The sequence below is a fragment of the Dermacentor variabilis genome, unplaced genomic scaffold (genome assembly GCF_050947875.1).
Source record: "Dermacentor variabilis isolate Ectoservices unplaced genomic scaffold, ASM5094787v1 scaffold_17, whole genome shotgun sequence".
In the NCBI taxonomy this organism is placed as follows: domain Eukaryota; kingdom Metazoa; phylum Arthropoda; class Arachnida; order Ixodida; family Ixodidae; genus Dermacentor; species Dermacentor variabilis.
In genome coordinates this window covers 4,071,020-4,092,948 of record NW_027460335.1, presented here as the reverse complement: position 1 = coordinate 4,092,948, position 21,929 = coordinate 4,071,020, and the positions used below count along the sequence as shown (strand labels likewise).

General features: G+C 46.1%; 4 non-coding genes across 4 annotated transcripts; all 4 read left to right on the top strand.

Annotated features, from left to right (window-relative positions):
- The first annotated feature begins 4,021 nt into the window (after positions 1-4,021).
- Positions 4,022-4,093, top strand: TRNAC-GCA (transfer RNA cysteine (anticodon GCA)). The gene has a single exon. It is a non-coding gene; the product is annotated as a tRNA-Cys (tRNA).
- A 3,091-nt stretch (positions 4,094-7,184) lies between these two features.
- TRNAC-GCA (transfer RNA cysteine (anticodon GCA)) lies at positions 7,185-7,266 on the top strand. Its single transcript has one exon. It is a non-coding gene; the product is annotated as a tRNA-Cys (tRNA).
- Positions 7,267-12,017: 4,751 nt separating this feature from the next.
- Positions 12,018-12,089, top strand: TRNAC-GCA (transfer RNA cysteine (anticodon GCA)). Its single transcript has one exon. It is a non-coding gene; the product is annotated as a tRNA-Cys (tRNA).
- A 2,671-nt stretch (positions 12,090-14,760) lies between these two features.
- TRNAC-GCA (transfer RNA cysteine (anticodon GCA)) lies at positions 14,761-14,832 on the top strand. The gene has a single exon. It is a non-coding gene; the product is annotated as a tRNA-Cys (tRNA).
- The last annotated feature ends 7,097 nt before the right edge of the window (positions 14,833-21,929 follow it).

Here is a 21,929-nt window from a genome sequence, read left to right as displayed (position 1 = left end):
GCCTCTCTCCGGAAATTTCGGGCTGGGCTGGCCCTTGCGCCTTGCATAACTTGGGCCTAGGGTGCGGCGCACAAAGATCTCGTGAATAGCCCAATAGCCTCCACGTTTGCTGTGGCTATGTTCAGGGACAAAGAGCACTAAAAGAGGAAGTGTTTAGAGAAGCCGGGATGCGGACAGACAAACCGGCAGACTTAATTAAATATAGGCAGTAAGTTCCGCAGGCTTCTTATGCAGCTTCTTCACGTAGGACTGCACGAATTTATTTAGCCATAGTGTGCCGTGTGGCAAACCATGCGATGAAGAAAAAAAAATTCTGAATTGCACTGCGGTCCACGATATCGTTTCGCGCCGGCTCAGTTCAGCTACGGATCTACGCTAACATTCCCAATGTCATTGCAAACGTGCAAAGGTTATCCCCGTATCCTGGAAGAGACCTGGACTCAAAGCTACTATTCCTCGAGTACAAAGAGCGTAGGACGCCTCGATGCATCCATTGTCCAATGGTGTCATCGAGTCACCTCTGCATAGTTAAGGTCGTTTTTATACAGGGACTTTCGTATAAAGTAGAGCTCAGCGCTGACGCTTAAAGCGTCACTTAAACGCCAATTAAATCAGTTGAATGCAATGGAATACTTTTATCAAAGCTATATTTTGTCACTTTTGCGGTAGTGGGTCGATTATTAGAATATCAGTTACGTTATTGTGTAAGAGTACTGTATCTAATCGGTATTAATGCAAGATTTTCAATGCCGATAGTGGTAGCCCTTTTCGACGATCTTTATTTCGTATGTTGCGGAGTATGATGCGGCGCTTAAAAAAGCGAACATTTACTATCAATTTCTTGCTTTTGGAGCGTTTGAAAAAGCTTAGTTTGTGTTTTGTTGCAGTACACCATTCTGAAGAGAAAAACATGAAATGGGCACTAAAGGAAAATACATATCGATGACTAAATATGGATGACTTCAGATCGGCAAAGTATCATTTGAGAATGCTATTTTTTTTAAATTTTGCAGTAAGGAGGCTGAATACTAGACGAAAAAAAGAACGTGCATTTTCCTAATATTGAGCCAAAAATCCAGCGCCCGTACACTAGCGCGACATCCCGCTTTCAAAGCGTTTTCTCGGATTTGGGTCACTGTGGCGCAGAGAAAAACTATACAAACTTGCGAAGTTTTCTCTTCGGCTGCTTCAGAGTACGACTAGTCCCACCTTTTTTGATAAAAATTAATTGGACCCTGGCCGGTGGCATCAAAATCTATCACGTCACGGTGAGCTGGTGCCGGAATTTCAAGGCGACGTTAAGCCACCCGCTTCTCGATTCATTTCTCGCTCACCGAGCCTCCTATTACAGTGATAGAAGCTTGTTTGGTGCGTAGAAGGTTGATTCACTAATACGGCTTAAATTACTATTCTCCTCAGTCGCCTTTTAATCTCCGCCTAAAGGCGGCGGTGGGGTGGAGCAATTGTCGGCAGCCAACGCCCTCCACATCCTGCTACGCAGTCGACATGCTACACGCTACAGCCTACACCTGAGAGTGTAGGCTGTAGAATAATTTTGACCGCCTAGGGTCATTTAAAGTAAACACTAAGCAGAGCACAAAAGTGTTTTTGCTTACTCGAAATCAACTCAAACGAGTTTTATTATGACATCAATAGTTAGAAATGTCTGCGTATAGGCTAACGCTCTAAGGTTCAACTTGAAGGGGCCTGTATCCCTCAAGTTACAAATCCTAATCACATACAGACACTTCTGGGAAAAAGATCAGATGACTACAATGTATCACGATTACATCACGCTTAAGTTTGTAAACTTGGTCGGAACCGTAACTGAACCACAACTACTACGTTGAGCCCACCGCCGCGCAAGGAGTTGGGCCCGCGACCTTTTGAATATATCGACAACGTCATGATATATATATATATATATAATGAGAAGCGAACAAAGGCACCAAGGACAACCTAACGGAAATTACTTGTACTTTATAACTGAATTAAAGAAATTATCAATTAATGGTAATAAACGTGGATGAAAAAACAACTTGCCGCGGGTGGGGAACGATCCCACGTCGTAATGCGAAGATGTGGGATCGTTCCCCACCTGCGGCAAGTTGTTTTCACGAAAGCACGAGCGAGCGACCGAAAGAGCGATAGAGGGAGTGAGCGAGAGAGAGCAAGGGTAAGCTAAGGAACGTTTTTCCTTACAGAGTCCCGACCAACGATGTATCTAACTGCGAGCTACGATGAAAACGCTCAAGAGAGACCCTCCCCCACTCCCACCCCCCCTTAGAAAAAAAAAAAAAGCTCTTCACTTAAAGATGAACACACAGTTCGCTGTAGCAATGGAGCCGGGTAGCTAGTGCAACGCGCGCGGGAGAACACTTGAACCTTTGGCAAACCCAACGCAGCGAGACACATCTATACCCCTGTTTCCCAACGTTCCATTGGATGTTCCACTCTTTTCTTAAATATGACAGTCACTTTAGCATACGCCACAGAGGGTGAAAGTGAACGCCTGCTCATTCAAGAGACAGTCATTAAATTACTTGACATTCTCATTCGAATGCGTTGTTACTTCCTATTGTTTTCTCCCACCAAAAGTCGTGGGTTTTTGTGTCATAACTGACGCTACCTCAAGTAACTGTGCCTTAATTAACTTCGCCCTAATTAACACAAACGGTCATGAATTCGACTTCCACCAAAGCTCGTGGGTTCGAGCGCCTTGATTACCTCTATATTAATTAACAGTGCCTTAACTAACTTCGCCTTAATACCAAACGTCGTGGGTTCGACTTCCACATAAGCTGAGGGTTTGACTCCCACCGAAGGTCGTGGGTTCGAGTGCCTGAGTTGCCTTTTTTTTGCCATGATGGGCGGCACCAGAAGCAGCTGTGGAAGAAGACGATGACTAAAGGGACAGCAGGGGCACGAGCAAGAGGGGCAGTATGGGAGCGCTGGCATGTTGAGCGCCATCGGAGCCAGCTGTGGAAGAAGATGATTAAAGGCTCATTCGCACCGGCGACTGACAGTGGTCGCGCGACCAAGTTGGTCGCAAAGCGACCAGTCGCAAATGGTCGCAAACGGTCGCCTTTCTTGAAAAGCGACCATTTTGGGCCAGTCGCTCTCTGCGCGATTTTTCAGTCGCGCGACCGTGGTCGCAAAACTGATAAACCAATCAGCGGCGCACCGGAAGTGATCTTTCGTGTGTCTACATCCGGCCTCCTCTGGCGTCGCGTTCAAATTCCGCGTAGATTCCGAGAGTTCTCGCTGAGAACGATAATCTCCGGGATTGCGACTTGCGGGTCGCGCTCAGCCGGGCTTGCCGGTGTGAACATCAGTCGCCTTCGGTCGCTTTTTGATTGCGAGTTGCAAATGGTCGCGCGACCTCCTCAAGTCGCCGGTGTGAATGTGCCCTAAGGGACAGCATGGGCACGAGCGCGAGGGGCAGTATGGGAGCGCTGGCACGTTGAGCGCCATCGGAGCCAGCTGGGGAAGAAGACGACGAACGCCTGAGCAGTGGTACGAGCGCGCGTCCGCGCGCGGCGAAGGTACACGACTTTCTGCACCGCACGCCGCGCGGCGTTTTCCAGACTATTGGGGGTGTGCAAACACTTCGTCTTGATAATGCGTGGTACCAAGTGGCTGATTGGAACGATAACTAAGACGCGGCGGCATGAAAGCCGAAGGCTAAAAGCGACAAGAATGGACAAATGAAACGTGGTCATCAGAAATTGCAGCCCCGGATCTTCGCGTTGTGCGACCGTTACTAGCCATTAGCTCGCTGAATGAGTCAAACATAGGAAATGTAAAAACCACGACGTGGTTTCTATCATTAGCGTTTAAGAGCTTGTACATGTTCTCGATAGAAAAAGACCACTAAATCGACCAAAGTGTGGACGCAATTCAGTGATATATTATTAGCTATGCGCATACGAAAACATTTTGACAGAAATTAAAAACGTAGCACCACGTAAAGAAATATCGTATGTACATCTGCCCTCGTTAAAACTCCGCCGTGCGTGTTGGGGGTATAGCTCAGTGGTAGAGCATTCGACTGCAGATCGAGAGGTCCCCGGTTCAAACCCGGGTGCCCCCTCTTTTTTAAAACGTTTTTGTTTCTTTGAATATTATATTTTCTGTGCCCAGTACTGCGCACACTACTGCGCAAATCAATAATTGAAGCACACATAAACGAATAAACAGTTCTACCCAACAGCGCAGGCTCCGCACCAGTATGTACCGTTGGAAACGCCCATTGCCTCGCTTCACATTTTCCTGCACGAGTCCCACCCTGGCATAGCCCACGAGAATTCCTGACAGCACAAACGGGCACCGAATAGTAAATGGTGCCGCAAGGGGTTGTCTGTAAACGTAAGATTTGAGGATTTGCAACACTGGACTGGCTGCAAGCATTCGTCTGGTCGCTCGTTTTTCTGGACGTGTCCCGCCATCTAGCGGCAGTGGCTGCAAACATGTCGGGGTAACGCGCGGGAACATTTGAAAGCATCTCGGCGTGATATGTCTGAAATAATTAGTTTCGCGTGTTGTACCATGCATAAACTGTTAGCGAATTACACATGCCGAGTCGATCTTAAAGAGTTATAATAGAAAAATAAATGAAACTAAAACCAAAGAACAGCTCGCTTACGTAAGTTCTTTCCTCGCACATTATGATTCAGCAATACGTCCTGCTAAAACCAGCACCCCAGCCTTTGGCCGAACATTTCAGGTATCGTTCTGTTTTCATTTTAGCAGCTACAATGTCGTTTGACGCCCCCGCAACCTACCCCTCAATAAAAAAGAGAAGGAAACTGACAACCGTTTCCTAAAATCCATCCCTGGTTATTTCACAGGCTGGCCATATTGCACTCCGGACTTCTCACAATACCATCATGTCAGAATGTCGGATCAGTCATTTTATCTGCTCCACTGTTACACTCGTGAGACCCAGTGTTCGTTCGTGCTCCAAGAAAAGGTTGCCCCTCATGGACCTTAGCTTGTCGCCAAACGGTATTCGTACTCGGTCTCGCGCACGTTCCCTTTGTTTAACGCAGCTCCACCACTGTTTCCAGTTCATGAACTGCACGCGAGTGCCAGCGTGGCACAGTATTTCTGACAGGAATGTAGCCAGTGCATAAAATTTCATATAAAATCAATGAAGAATAAAGTGGAATACCCGATATGTAGCCGGCGATTATTGTTGAGGACCAAGGTAGACATATATATATATATATATATATATTATGCATTACGGCTTGGCATTAAGCGTGCGCGCGTAATACGTAGACGTGGGTTTGCGTCCCGGCAGCGGCCAGTTGTTCTTCCATCCATATTCATTTACATTCATTTATCATTTTCTTAAATTCCACAATTAGTAAATACAAATAATTTCCCCTATATTGTCCCTCGTGTCTTTGTTTTATAGCGTCTTACGATATATATATATATACATTGTGTGTGAAGATATCCTCCAGTGGTACGAAAGACATATACATGATGCAACTCAACCGTGTTTTCTGCGTTTTAAAGGTATAGCGGCCTTTCAACGACATATGTTCCCCTCGTTCGGCCTACGTAGCCATGAAAAGGTCCGAGGTGGGTGAGAGTCTGACGTCTACACGGTCATTTTTTCCGTGAAACTCTTTCGTGTATGCATAGTGCGTATGTGGTGCAAGAGCGGGCGCCGGAGTGGGTGTTTTGTGTTCAATGGCTGTTTTTCACAATGCGGTGCAGTAGGCTTTCGCACGGGCTGCCTCTGTTCGCCGTGTACGCAGAAAAAAACCGCACGGGGGTATAGCTCGTGCCGTATTCTGTGCTGACTACGAAAGCGTTCGTGTTGTGGTTCAAATTGTGAAAGACTTTTGTTCTGTGAGCGGGAGTGCTGTGAACTGGGCTAAGTGTTTGGGGTTCTGGCACGGCGACTGGCCCTTAACCCCAACGAATTTCGCAAACATGACTTGGACAGCAACCCCAGTAAAATATTTAGGAGTGCCGCTGGAGAATTATCGCGACAGTGAGCCATATTGGAAATGCCAAGTTGCTGAAATGCGTGAGAAGGCCGACAGGCTCAAAGGCTTCAGCTGGTCTATTTTCGCGCGTGCCACAATTTGTAACCTTTTTTTTGTAACCAAGCTGTGGTATGTCTTGCAAGCAATTCATTGTTCTCGCGTCAATGTGCAGAAGCTGCACCGTGTATTTGCGGTTTTTGTGTGGGGAAGCACTTGGGAGCGGACACGACGCACCAATCTGTTTCACCGCGTCCGCTCTGGAGGACTAGGTTTGGCCCATCTATATCTGCGCCAGTTGGTTAACCGATTTATGTTTTTTCGTGACACGAATGACCCCTTTTTGCGAACTGTGTGTCAGGTTAGGTTGGGCAGGGTTTTGCCAAATTTGGTTGTTAGTTCGGAGAGTATGCAAGGGAGCATTTTTGGCTTCCTTAAAGAGGTATACATGGCATGTCGCGTCTTGCAAGTGCGATTTTCGTTTGAATATTTGTCAGTGGTGTCGCGAAAGAAACTTTATAAGGACCTGTGTGAGGTCTTTCTTCCGGTACCGTTGTACAGGTCGTTGTACTGTGCAGGTCCATGGCAGTCAGTTCTAAAACGTGTGAAAAGAATGACTGTACCAGGCGGAGTTAAAAGTTTCTTCTTTAAGCTCCATACGAACACTCTTGAAGTCAAGACGTATTTGGAAGCGAAGGGTTTCTTTGTGCCTTGGGGAAATCATTGTTTCATATGCCGGAAGCCGGAAACTATCGAACATGTTTTCTTAGATTGTTGGGGAGCCCTTTTCTTTTGGGACATTCTCCAACGCACGATTAAAAAAGACTTACCGGTGGATGCTTTCGGAATTAGATTTCTGCCCGTCGAGAGTGAAGACGGGGTTCCTTTTGACATGATTATGATATTGGGCCTGTACAGTATTTGGCGATCCAGGATGGCGGTCAGCCACGCAGACATTGATGCCAGGCCGATAAGACAGTATTTTTGTGAATCTGTTAGCAGAGCTATTGAAGGATACAAGATACAAGACCCAGTGCCTGAGTGGCTTCCAAGAATGGAAGCTTTGCTACACATGCGTGAATTTTAATCTCATCACGTAACCCCAAGTGAGGGTGACGTATTTTTAGCATACGTGTTGTGTTCTTCGCGCGGACTGATTTTGTAAACTGACGTGTTGAAGTCGGCAATAAAGAAAAAAAAAATAGCTCAGTGGTAGAGCATTCGACTGCAGATCGAGAGGTCCCCGGTTCAAACCCGGGTGCCCCCTGTACTTGTTTCTTTTTTTCCGCTTGCGCTTTTCTCGCTTTTCTTCTTTTTTTGTTTTTGGTGGCGTGACCAAACTGAGTACATGCAACCGAAATCCGCAAACAAGTTGCCCAAACGCTCCCAACACGCAGCATTAGCTACGGTTAATGTCTCATTTGACGTGACCAACACTAGTTTGCCGTTTAACGAATTGGTAACGAGGACACCCAATGTGATAATCGCAATAATCGCAGATCTAGACGTAACCGTTTCTCGTGTGTAGATGAACGTGTCATGAGCGTTGAGAAAGGGCGCGCCTGCGGCAAGCCACGCTGGAAGAATGCTGCACGCGCTCTTCACCGGCTCGACATCCTCACGTGGGCGTTCGCCTTGCTGCAGGCGCCGAGCGTTGACGGCGAACCCTCGTAGTACCATTTCGCGGTATGGGCATAGAGATTCAACAAGAGGGGACACTCAGCAAACACTGGCAAAAGGAAACGCGTCACGCCTAGTTTCAACTCCATCCGTTATTTGACGCGAGCACCGGGAAAAAAGAATGTGAAATGAACTTACACCGCAACGTTTCATTTTCTTTTTATTCTTTTCCACTAAAGCTAGAAAAGTTTTGGGTGTAAGTGAACTTTTACTTTGCGACTAATTTTTCTTGCGTTGCCTAGCAACAAGCTAGCGGCACACTAAACACACTTGCATACGTCATGCGCCAGGCATGCCACAGGAGCGGGCGAGGTGGGCTGCGCATGAGAAGCTCGCGTGCTCGGCGACCGGTCTGTTTTGGAAGTAGCCCACTTTTTTGGGGGGCTCCCGGTGTTCTCTTGTGCTCCGTCTGCATATAGACACGGCACCGCTGCGCTACTGGACTACAGCAAGGTGAGGAATTTTGTTTAGCAGTCTGCGACGCACTTAAAGCATATTTAGGCTTACTGCACAAACTGAACCTAGCTCCGCCGTCCAGGCCTAGTTAACTTTAGTTAATTACTCGTACTGGGAGATGTTTGCGACGCTTTCAATGAGCCAAGCATTAGAACTTAATTAGGTAGTTTTTGGGCCCGCTCGCCGCACCTGGCTTTGTGACGAAAAGCACCTCGGCCGTGTGACGCAGTTTCGGGTGTACGGAATCTTACCTGGACAAGTTTTGGCGCTTTCTCTCACCCCAGACTGTATTGTAACTAATTTCGCTACTTTTTGGGGTACTTTTCAAGCACAGTGACCGCGCACGGCGTAGTGGCGCAGTTAGCGAAAAGCAGCTCGGCTGTGTGCCGCAGTTAGTTTCGCGTGTCCTGAATCTTACTCGGAGAAGTTCGTGACGCATTCTCTGACCCCAAAAATTATCGTAATTCATTTCGTAACTTTTTTGGATACTTTTGAGGCATGCTCGCCGCGCCTGGGGTTGTGAAGCTCTTAGCAAAAAAAGCGAGCCAGCCATAGTGAGTTTTGCGTGTACTGGATTTTAGTGGGACAAGATTGTGACTCTTTTTATGGCCCTGCAACAATATATACCTTATTTCGGTACTCGCGCTTGTCTAAAACGCGACGAGCGATTCCAGAGAGTGATAACAGGTGGGTGTGTTGCTTGCGCCGCGTAAAAGATAACGCCGAGGAGCTCGACAATGTCACATTTGTCTTCCGAGCGACTGAAAACAAGCTTTGCACTTTGCATTTGTGATGTTAAAGTGCAGGAACTAATGCCCGGGAAGGGAGGGATGCTTGACAATCGGATGTTTCTTCAGATTTTATGGCATTGTTTGGGAGGAGTCTATTTGCTACGAAATGTATGTAAAAGTGAATTGTAATGCCGCTCATTCACCACTTACGTACGTTTCGCCTGAACACGCAATATTGCTGTTAGTTCATTATACCGAAATGATATATGATTGTAATTTAATTTTTTCTTTCAGCTGATGGCATCCGGTGGAGCTTCGTACGGCAACCAATGCTGCTTACCTGGTGCCACAACTTTGGATGAATGCACAAAAAGCCGGGAACGAGCATTTATATAGAGCAAAGTAAAAATTTCATCATTTCAGAATACGCCTTCCGTTTTCTTTATGAAATTCCACGTGACACAGATTCAGTGGAGGCTTGTAAAGATTGTTCGCAACCATGTTTGCTAAATATTAAAACGATTCCGCGCCAAGGCCGCGCGTGGTTCAGCAGTACAAGCGAAAAAAAAAAAATGCCTAGCCGATCAGCGGAGCCGGCTTGGCCTTTACGAACTGGCGTTCAAAACGCGCACACCCAAAACCGAAACCGGAAAGGGTTTCGGTTTTACCATCCACTTCGTGTGGTACAGTCAATTCGGCAGCTGGGCTCCATGGGAGTGTCCGCTCTTGTTGAAATTTCTTTCTCTACGGTTGTCTGACTGCTGTCTCTATGGTATGGGCATCGGCGGTAGATGTTCCCGAGTTCTCCGCAGTGATAGCAAAGCGGGCGGTGGTCGGGGGCGCGCCAAACGTTAGTCTTCCTCGGAATGCTGCGTGGGGCGACAGGTTGGCGTGCTGGCGGCGGGGTTGGTGGTGCGCGACAGAACTGTGTCGTCACTGGGACCTGCCGTTGGCGTGAAGGGGGAGCGTGACGGCGGGCTACAGCGGTGTATGTCATCGCTTGTGGCTGAGGCTGCGGTGATTCAGGGGCTACTCCGAGTTGTTGTTGCAGCTCCTCACGTACGACGTCGGCAATCAAAACCACTTGAGGCTGTGATGAAGGGAACAGCTTCTGTAGCTCCTCCCACACGACCGTTCGGATAGTCTCGCGCAGCTCGTCGGTGGCCGGTGACTGAACTCCGGCGCAGTTTGTTGAGTTGGCGCGGCGGTTGAATTGCCGGTTCCGCCTTTCGAGTGTCTTCTCGATGCTGGTGGCCTCGCGAAGAAACTCGTCCAAGGTGTTCATACCACACCGGCTAAACGTTCCTCCTTTACACCACGCATGAGTAGGCGGACTTTCTTCTCTTCGGACGTTTCCGGTCGGCGTGGCAGAATAGACTGCTCATTTCCTCCGTGAAGATCGCGATGGTCTCATTAGGCGGCTGCACTCGGGTTTCTAGTAGTGATTGGGCTCGTTCTCGGCGTACGACGCATGTGAATGTCTGCAGGAAGCCGCTTCGGAACAAGTCCCACGTCGTTAAGGCGGCTTCTCGGTCCTCGAACCACGTCCTCGCGGCGTCTTCCAATGCAAAAGAGACATGTCGAAGTTTGTCGTCGCTGTTGCAGCTGTTAAATGCAGCGACCCCCTCATACGTCTCACGCAAGGTTTCCGGGTCGTCGAATGTTGAACCGCGGAACGTCGGAGGCTCCCTGGGCTGCTGTAGCACGACGGGGGACGCTGGGGCTGCCGTTGGGGTTGAGTGGGCGACGATCTTCCTGGTCGTCTCAGACAAAAGTCCGTGCTCCGAGGGCAGTCCTTGCAGTATGCGGCTACCTCGCTGGTTCTTGGCGACGTTGGTGTTGTCTTCCGCGTTCGGGCTTGGGTCACGGATTTGTGGGGGGAGCCCGTCACATGAACGCAAAGCACCTCCTCCAGATGTGACGTTAAAAAACACAGTAGCAATACTGTGAAAGAGAAATCTATCTTTTATCGGGCGTACATGCGCCCACAAAAGCAGGCTACACTTACAGCGCAACGATAGTGGCGAGCACAGCTGGCGATCTTCGAAAATCTGATCAGCGGGTCAAGCGAGTCGGCTTTTATGCATCAGTCGTCGAATGTTCGAAAGTAACCGCTGTGACCCACGTGTCTTCCACAAAGAATGACACTATTCTCGTCGTGCATACAAGCAACCGATTACACAAGGTTCGGTGGCAGACTGCGAATGGAACCACCGATAACATTCCAGAAACTTCCGATACATGCGGGCACGTCCTGCGCTCTGCGATAACATTTGTTGGGTGGTGAAACGTGGTCGCCCGAACAAGTACACCCGTCTATATATATATATATATATATATATATATATATATATATATATATATATATATATATATATATAGATATATTACGCATTACGCCTTCGCATTAAGCGTGCGCGCGCAACACTTAAACGTGGGTTTGTGTCCCACCTGCAGCAAGTTGTTTTTTCATCCATCTTCATTTACATTATTTTTATCTTTTCTTTAATTCAATAATTAGTAAATACAAGTAATTTCCACTATGTTGTCCTTCCAGTCTTTGTTTTATAGTGTCTTACGGTATATATATATATATATATATACTGTACTCTGATATATCACTGTACTCGTCAGAGTACAGTGATATATATCACTGTACTCTGACGAAGGCTGGTCCACCAGCCGAAAACGTTAAGTAAGAAAAAGAAGTCTCCCAAAAAGTTCGTCGTCTCCTTCCTGCGTATATATATATATATATATATATATATATATATATATATATATATATATATATATATATATAGTGCGTGTCTGCAGATATCCTGCAGTAGTACGAAGGACATATACGTGCAACTCAACCGTGTTTTCTGCGTTGTAACACTATGGCGGCCTTTCAACGACATATGTTCACCTCGTTCGGCCTACCTTATCATGAAAAGGTGCGAGGTGGAACCGATAAGCTGAGAGTCCGAGGTCTACAAGGTCATTTTTTCCGTGAAACTCTATCGTGTATGCATAGTGCGTATGTGGTGCAAGAGCGGGCACCGGAGTGGATGTGTTGTGTTCGATGGCTGTGTTTCACAATGCGGTGCGATAGGCTTTGGCACGTGCTGCCACTGTTCGCCGCGTACGCAGGAAAAAACCGCACGGGGGTATAGCTCAGTGGTAGAGCATTCGACTGCAGATCGAGAGGTCCCCGGTTCAAACCCGGGTGCCCCCTCTGCTTGTTCCTTTTTTGCGCTTTTCTCGCCTTCTTATTTATTTTTTTTTGGCGGCGTCACCAAACTGATTAATTTCAGTCAAAATCCACAAACACAGTTGCCCGACCGCTCCCAACACGCAGCATTAGCTACGGTTAATGTCTTATTTGACGTGACCAACATTAGTTTGTCCTTTAACGAATTGGTAACGAGAACACCCAGTGTGATAATCGCTATAATCCCAGTTCTAGACTCAACCGTTTCTCGTGTGTCGATGAACGTGTGATGAGCGTTGAGAAAGGGCGCGCCTGCGGCAAGCCACGCTGGAAGAATGCTGCACGCGCTCTTCACCGGCTCGACATCCTCTCCCTGGACTCGTCCCGCCATCTCGCGGCAACGGCTCGAAACTCTCGCGAGCCGTCAATCGCGCGGGTGCTCTTGAAGGTCTCCTGCCAGCCATGTTTCAGTAGTCGTTCCATTTATTATTTTCAAGTGTGGACACAATACGCGGCTTGAAGACCGCATTTGTCGAGCGAGTGTTCAAACAGACAAAGGAGAACACAAATGTTCTGATTTACACCGACAGACAAGGGCGAAGAATAGAAAGCGCTTTCCGCTGCCGTCTTGCAGCTTCTGTGTGTTAATTACCTTACCACGAAATATTAATGAGCACATAATTTAAAATGTACGGCCTGATTGGAAACAGCAATTATTCTTTATCCACACTTCAGGAGGGGCAGTTAAAACCATTTCTGCGTAACCCTAATAACGATAAAGACATGGAAAATAAGGCCCGCTGCGTTTCTGCTGTACAACAGCACACCTCGTGATCTCGCGGTCTATGCAAAAACCACTTCTCTTCCAGTTTCCCCGCCAAGCGTACTTAGAGTTAGATATGCAGAAGGCTTTCGACCGTGTGGCCCATGAAATTCTTTTCAGTATTCTAGAACATATAGATGTAGGGGATTTGATCATAGATGGGATAAAGATGTGCTATCAAGACTGTACCGCCAGCCTCATTATAAACAAGGAGTTTACCAAAAGCTTCAGCGTCCGGTCATCTGTGCGCCAGGGGCGTGGTTTGTCCCCTTATTTGTACGTAATATACCTAGAGCCGCTTTGTAGGAAAATCAAAAATGACAACAGAATATCCGTTTTCAGAGTGCAATCCACGGAAGTCAAAGTGCTCGCGTACGCGGACGACATCGCGTTGTTTTGTCGGGGTAAAGAAAGCCTTAAAATCGCGGTCGCAGAAGCATTATCATACTGCAGAATGACAGGCAGTGCCATCAACTTTGATAAATCTCTAGGTGTATGGATCGGCCCCTGGGAACACCATCCGAGTACGTTTGCAAATATCGGCTGGACAGTGACGCCGGCAAAGTAGGGGTGCCGCTTGAGCACTACCGTGACGCGGTTGATTACTGGAATGCCGAAGCTGAGAGGGTGTGTGAGTGTACACCTAAATGGGGAGGCCGCAGTTTCCCAATGTTTGCTCGTGCGAAGGTGCGCAACTTGTTTGCCGTTGCCAAAATTTCTTACGTGCTTCAGGCGTTGTGCACGTCAAGGGCTAACATACAACCTTCGCACAGAGCACTCGCAGGGTTTACGTGGGGTTCAGGCTGGGAGCGCACCAGTCGCACTAAGCTCTTTCGTTTCGTTAAATGTGGAGGATTAGGTCTGACACATTTGTACATTAGGCAGATTGTGTCCAGGTTTGTTTACTTACGGGATCAAAATGACCCATTTTTGTTAACTATATTTCAAACAAGGCTGTGCGAAGCTATACCTGAATTCATTGTGCCGTCACGTTGGCGCAGTCAAGGCAGAGTGCGTGGTTTCCAAAAACAAGTAGTCTGGGCTTTTCAGCTGTTAAAGGTTGGGTTTTCCTTGGAATACTCAAGTAGGGTACTACGAAAGGTCTTACATTAGGAGCTGATAGACACAATGTTGCCGGTGCCATTGTGTCGCTCGATTTGCTGCATTGGACCTGAAAAGGACGTTCTAAAAAGAGTAATACGAATGCCAGTACGCCCGTCGGTAAAGTCCTTTATTTTCCAGCTCCACACCAATACTTTACCTGTGAAACCGGCGCTAGAGGAAAAAAGACTTTCTGCGCCTTGGAGCGTCAACTGTTTACTATGCCGGAAACCGGAACGGTTGAACACATATTTCTTGACTGCTGGGATGCTGTGTACCATTGGGACATCTTACAGAGAACGCTAAAGAAGGACTTGCCGATTAAACCATATGGGATTCGTTTCTTGCCTACTTTAAATGAAGACGATGTGCCATATGACACGTCCATGTTGGTGTCCTTGCATAGTTTATGGAAAACTAGCATGGACGTGAGACATGCCGAAATAAACGCCCTGCCTGTTAGAACTGACTTCATTGAAATCATTTGTTATATTAAGGAAATGTAAGCATGGCCGTGAGACATGCCGAAATAGACGCCCTGCCTGTTACAGAATACTTCATTGAAAGCATTTGTTATATTAAGGAAATGTATAATTTGCAAAAAGGAAAACCAACATGTCTCAAAGTGATGACTGAGCTTGCGAATTTCAAGCGTTTTTAGCCCCGTGACTGCGACCCCATGGCAGAGATTCTTGTCGTGACTGTTGTGTATTGTTAAAATGTCTTGTTTTGTATGTTGCCATGTCAGTAATAAAGAAGAAGAAAACATAAGGGGGTATAGCTCAGTGGTAGAGCATTCGACTGCAGATCGAGAGGTCCCCGGTTCAAACCCGGGTGCCCCCTGTTCTTGATCCTTTTTCCGCTTGCACTTCTCTCGCTTTCTTCTATTTTTTTTTTTTTTGGTGGCGTCACCGAACTGAATAAATTCAACCGAAAACCGCAAACAAGTTGCCCAAACGCTCCCAACACACAGCATTAGCTACGGTTAATATCTTACTTGACGTGACCAACACTAGTTTGTCATTTAACGAATATATAACGAGGACACCCAATGTGATAATCGCAATAATCCCAGTTCTAGACTCAACCGTTTCTTGTGTGCAGACGAACGTGTCATGCGCGTTGAGAAAGGGCGCGCCTGCGGCAAGCCACGCTGGAAGAATGCTGCACGCGCTCTTCGCCGGATCGACATCCCCTCCCCGGACTCGTCTCGCCATCTCGCGGCAACCGCTCGAAACTCACGCGAGCCGTTAAGCGCGCGGGTGCTTTTGAAGGTCTCCTGCCAGACATGTTGCAGTAGCCATTGCATTTATTATTTTCGAGTGTGACACAATACGCGGCTTGAAGACCACACTTGTGGAGCGAGTGTTCAAACAAACAAAGAAAGGAGAACACAAATGTTCTCACTCATAACGACAGACAAGGGCGAAGAATAGAAAGCGCTTTCCGCTACCTTCTTGCAGCTTCTCTCTCTTACCTCACCCCGAATTATTAATGAGTACATAATAAAAAGATACGGCCTGAGTGGAAACAGCAATTATGCTTTACCCCCACTTCAGGAGGGGCAGTTAAAACTATTTCTGGATAACCCTAATAAAGATAACGGTATGGAAAACAAAGCCCGCTGCGTACCTCCAGTACAACAGCACACCTCATGATCTCGCGATTTGTGCAAAAATGACTTCTTTTCCAGCTTGACCTCCAAGCGTATTTCAGGTTTCAAATTTAATGATCGATATCAGGTATGCGCGTCATCCGTAACAGCACAAGCAAACACTTACTAGGAGAAGATTGGGCAATACAAGGCGTTGAAAGTGGACACGTGTTTCTTTGCTTTGTTTTGAAACAATTAAGTCATGCAGCGCTCAACTTTCGATGCTTCTGCATATTGCATGTTATTATTTTTTAGTTCATAAAGAGAAACGCGTTGACCTGTATTCCTTACGAGACATGAGTGACTAGCACTATCCATATTGACTCGTTGATTTTTTAAGTTTATTATTATTATTATTATTATTATTATTATTATTATTATTATTATTATTATTATTATTATTTGGTCCGCTGATATTACTGGCGTGTTTTAACTCGTGCACAGGTACGTACGCGATGTTGCATGAAGGCACGTAGGAAACGTTCGGAAGCGTGATATTTGGTTCGATCAGCTTGTTTGGAGGGTTTCTGGTATAGAACTGCCCCGGTAGCATAGTGTGATGCGTCCGTGTTCAGCACGAAAGGCAGCGAAACATCCGCTGTTCGCAAGAGGGTGTACGACGATATTAGTTTTACAAGCTCACAATAGGCACCTTCGCACTCCTCGTCCCATTGAAAAGGCGTGACTTTCTTGTGCGAGGCACGTCTGAGGCATGTTGTTCTCGGTGCATAGTCTTTGGCAGACGCCCTGAAGTGCATGTCCTGCTAGGTCAAGAAAAACGTGCAGGGAGTGCACGTCATAAAGCCTCACCAGCTTGGAGATTCTCTCTATCGATTCTTGCTTAGTGCTCTTAGTGCGTCCATCAATCCCTGCTAAGAAATGCTACTTTGTCTTGAAAGAACGTACTTTTCTTGAAGTTGATTTAGAGTTGGGCAAGGCTGAGAGCGTGAAGAACTTATCAAAGATGTCTATGGTGCCCTTCCTTTGGTTTTGAGTAGATGAGGATGTCGTCGATACACACATTGCAAAATGTGCCCAAGGAATGTTTCAGAATGTCGGTCATAATCTTCTAAAACCACGCAGGGGAGTTTTCCTAATCAAATGGTAGGCAGTTGTACACAAACAAGTCAAATGGTGTTATGAACGCGGTGTTCTTTTTCGTTTTTTCAGTTAGTGGAATCTGCCACAAGCCGTTGAGGATATTCATTCGTGAAAAACAATCGCAACGACCAGTTTCGTCCATAATGCCGTCGATTCTCGGCATTGAATAAGGTATCAATTAAGCTTGACTATTGAAAGCCCGGAAGTCTGTGCAGAGGCGGAATATTCCGTCTTCTTTTGGTGAAATAGATATAGAAGAAAATGGGGATACAGGAGGCCTGATGATACCTGCGTCCAACATATCTTACAACTCCTTTTTCAGCCACACCTTTGTATCTCTGGACATATTATAGGGGGTTCTACGAACCACTGTTTTATCTGCGAGCTCGTAAGGAACGACATGTGATTTCATTGCTGGAGGGTAGCTCCCAATGCATGTAAGCTCTGGGTACTTTGTCTTGATGTCTTCCTTGTGAAAAATTAGCCTTGACGCACTAGGTTCTTCACCAGGATCTTCTGTTCACTTGTTTTCTTCGACCATTGCTTGGTCCTACCAATAGAGGTTCATCTTAAGTTTGTTCATGTCTGGGCGAGACAAAAGAAAATTATAGGCGACATTGGGAATTGCCAATACGTCACTAGTAAGACAATTCCCTTGGAATTCAATAGCCAATGCTATGCATTCGCTATGCATGGTCATTGACCCATCATAAGCTTCGACGCGCAACGTTCTACCAGCATGCAAATGACCGGTATCCACTCGATTCTTGCTGATAATTGATACAGAAGCTCCATTGTCAACGACAGCCTGCACTTCAACGCCATCTACTTTAAAAGGGGCACACATTGAGCTTGACGACACCAAATACACTGTCTCACTGAAGCTATTTTTCTGGAACTTGTGATCCACGGTAGTCAGATTATGAAGAAGTAGTTTGTCGTGAAAAGTGGTAATTGTTTCTTCACCATCATCACAGACATTATTGACGCTTCCGAGGGGTTTGTTTATGAAGCTATCTTCACGTTCAAATGACGGCAACGACTCTAGACGTTCACTCAGTTGACGAGAATCAAGTTGCTTTGTTTTACCATCTGGCTGTCTCCTCAACGTAATTCTTGGCAATGAGGTCTGTAGAAAATTCAGCGGGTCACCAAATGTTCTTGGACCTTTCAGTTGGACATGACCACGGATTTCTTCTATACACAGCCCTTGCGTTACCAACACTACAACTGCAGGAGACGACAGCTTCGGCTATGCAGAAAGAAATAACCGACGCCTCTCAAGACAGTTCTCAAGCAGAGAGCCACATGTATATCTGAACCACAGTGCAGCATCCCGCCTTTCTATGGCATTGCCTTAAAAAACCGCTAAAAATTTTATTTTCCACAGTTCCCAACGTATTGGTTCACGATCCATGAGTTGCACATCGCACTGTTTTCTGGCGATAACACCCAAATAGCAGGCGCATATTCAAAATCTTTGTGTCGCCGGAGTGCCACATATTCTTGTTACAGGCGTACTTGAAAAACCACAGCCAGCAGTGCGCGCTTAGTGAGTCTCCTTCAAAAATACCCGGTTCAGCAACACCTCGGGCTGATTGTTCTCGATTAAGCGCTTGGACCAAAGTTCTCGTTATTACATTATGTTGCATAAGGTGCCTTTGCAGCTCTATTACAGTCAAGTCTAGGCTCACCTTCCCGACAGGCGTTTCCTCTTTGAGGGTGCCACGTCGTATGAATTCCAGAACGAATTCGCTCACTGTCTGCAGCAGTAGATTCACTGCCACCGATCCTGTTTGCACCAGGCCTTGGTGGCTGATTGCAGCTTGTTGCAGCACCACCTTGAGCAGCGTGGTAGAACTAACTTCGAGAGGAAGGTTCGTCGCTGTTTCACCGTGCACTTTGTATCGGGTGAAAACAATAGACCCCGATCACGCCTAGTCGACGAAAAACGTCACCCGAATCTGTTTTTAAAAAGCTGCCGGATGCGGCAAAATCTAGGGTGCCTAAGTAGAACGACAGCAGAAAAGGCAGTCTCAGTGAGATGGGTGTCTTCTTCTGGTAACTTTTTCGTTCTCCTTTCTCCCTTAGCCCACTTCATTTTCTTTCATGCACCCAACGCAGACCGCTTCACACACACACAAACACACACACACACACACACACACACACACACACACACACACACACACACACACACACACACGCATATATATATATATATATATATATATATATACATATATATATATATATATATATATATATATATATATATATATATATATATATATATATATATATATATATATATATATATATATATATATATATATATAAGCTTTTTTTTCGTAGTAGCAGCGGTGCGGTTTACCATTACGTTGAACAAAAGCGGCTGAAAATGCGTGAGTGCGAGTTATTTCTATAATGAACACATGCGAGTATCAACCATAGATTATGAACCATTAGGGAACGGTAAATTGTGTTTTATTTGTATATGTCCCCCTGCCCTTAAGTTGAAATTAGCAACGCTGTTCTTCTCCTTTGAAGGATTGTTAGACCGCACCAAGGAACTCGCAAGTTCGACAAACATGCCGTGGTACCATTACTCTTTTTTGAAGAAAGCGCAAGGGATGTTGTGAAGAAGCATGAAAAACAATTATCGCTGCAGTGGCAAGAAACATGCAATGAAAAAACAATAAAAAAGAGGCATATTAGCGCCCTCAGCAGTTTTTTTTTTTAATTTGACAGTGCGTGGACAGCACCTGCTTTGAATAGTGTGCGTGTGGCCGTTGCGAGACTATCTGCTTATGTTCTTGCGCTGAGATAGCTTTCTGTGACTTCCCTCTTTTCTCCTCTATCTTTTTGGAGATGAAAATAAAAGAAGTATACGTAGTCACCGTTTACTCACGTGCGAAACATCACACGCGTTCGTGTTCTTAGGACGGTAATCAGCGTTTTCCCATGCTTTCTTTATTTTTTTCTTTCTTTCCCGTGCAACGAGGGGTTGCCGGTGTTATGGAAGGCATACAGCCTTACACTAAATTTATGTAACCTAAATTAAGGGAAGTGCCGAGAAGGAGCGAACGAAGAAGAACGACATTAAAGCGCTACTGAAACGGAAGGCACGACAAGGTAAGACCGCTGCAAGCGTCACCGGAGCGTGATCGTGTTCGTCACCAAGCGGGCACGTCGTCGTTGGGCCAATTGTCCCAGCTCGCACGAGTCGGGTGTTGCACTGGGCACTTCCGGAAAAGGGGGGGGGGGGGAAGGGTTTAATTCGTTCGCCCCACCGGAAGTGAGGAAGGAAAAGGCAGCGAGAAAAGAGTCGCGCTCACATCCGCTTTCCCGTTCCGGGCGCATGCAGACATGTAAAAGGGGCAGGTGTCCTCCTCCGCGCGCTATTCGCGAGCCTCTAAGCAGGTGTGAAGTGGCTCGAGACAAGAGAAACGAAACGCAGCTGGATTTCACGCGGTCTGTCTCACGTATTACTCCAATTATAAAGTTGGCGCAGTTGTTTTGTTTCCGCAGAGGGAAAGTGGGAAGCGCGTTACAAGCGTTCGCAGTAAACAAATGCTTTCTTGGTAGGAAGTTGTCGGGGACGGGCGGCTCATTTTTAGCAGCGTTACATAACGAATGTCGTATACCCTTATACTGTACGAGGGCAGGTTGCCTTATTCGCAGACGAAAACAGGATGCCGAGAAAAGTACGAAAGTTCACGCTTTAAGCAATAACGAGGGCGGTAATTAGGCACCTGCTTTGCGATTTCTTCCGCTACTTCCTGCCGGCGGCAAAAATTTAATCAAAAAGTAGGCCAGTGGGCACTGCGTCCTAATAATGCACGCGTGATGGCACTACGTGGCCTGTATTATTGTTTTTTTTTTATTCTGTAGGCAGGTGTATTCTCACCTTCATTTCTTTCCTACGTGGCAGTAAAAACAACATTTAGGGACACTCACTGGGCAAATAAGCTCCATTTCGTTGTTTGTATTTGGACGACGAGGCAGTCTGCAGACGTTTTACTAAGCGAACGTCTAAGCGAACGTGGGATACACAGAAAGAATCATTCGTTAATAACTTATTGTCCGTGATCCGCAAGCAAGTTGCGACTCCCAATCACAACTTGCGAGAGCTAGTTCTTCCGAACTTATCTTTCATAGGAATGGCTTAAGAGGTTCTTGGTTCCTCTTGTGTTGTTGTTTTCATTAGACCTTGAGCACTGATGTGTGTTGAGAAAGATAGCGTCGCTATTTTTTCTCACTTGCTCCGTCTTGTGTGCATACTGATTACCTTACAAGAACACACAACTTTTTTTTAATCATGCTCCCGCTTTGAGGTATGCATAGGCTAGAACAATGCTCAGCGCATACGTGGTTTGCTCATACGTTTGCGTGGCCCTTTACGAACTTTTGCGAGACCGCAGTTCGTTTTCGTTTCTCTGTTATCTATAAAGAAGTCGTTTTACTTTCACTGACACCTCAATAGGTGGAAATAGTTCGCAGAAGCACTCGTCATACAGCGGACGTGAAATTGGCAAGTTATTCTGATCCTAATTTTCATGATGTGTGTGTTGTTCTTCCTCTGTGCTTATTTCCCGAACATAATGAAATTTAGGATTCGCTTCATCGCCCACGACGCAAGTCATGTACACAATGTGATGCGAATAGCAAAAGATGAGAGCAACATCCGGCTTCCAGACTGACTATATGTTTCCGACAAAATGCAATCAGCTTGCGGGTCTTGTTACACATGCGCCACATTAGTGAGCTTTAGCGCGCCCGTTCAGTGTATTAACGTTTGACTATTCGATATAGGATTCGATGTTCTATACGTATTATTACTATTATTAGTAGTACTAACGACTCGAATACGACTCGAATACTATTAGTATTCGAGTAATATTCGAAAAATTGCAATAGGCGGGGTCATACTCCAGAACACGGTAATCATAATATAACATAACACGGCAATACATATATATATATATATATATATATATATATATATATATATATATATATATATATATATATATCAAGGAAACATTCTGTAGGTCCGGTGCATAGGTACTTGATGAAACGAAGGGGCACACTTACGAAAAAATGACCGATACAGTTTTTTTTTGTGCGTGTGTGTGGTATCGTACATGCCCCGCGGCGTCTTTTTATTTTTACCGAGTTTACA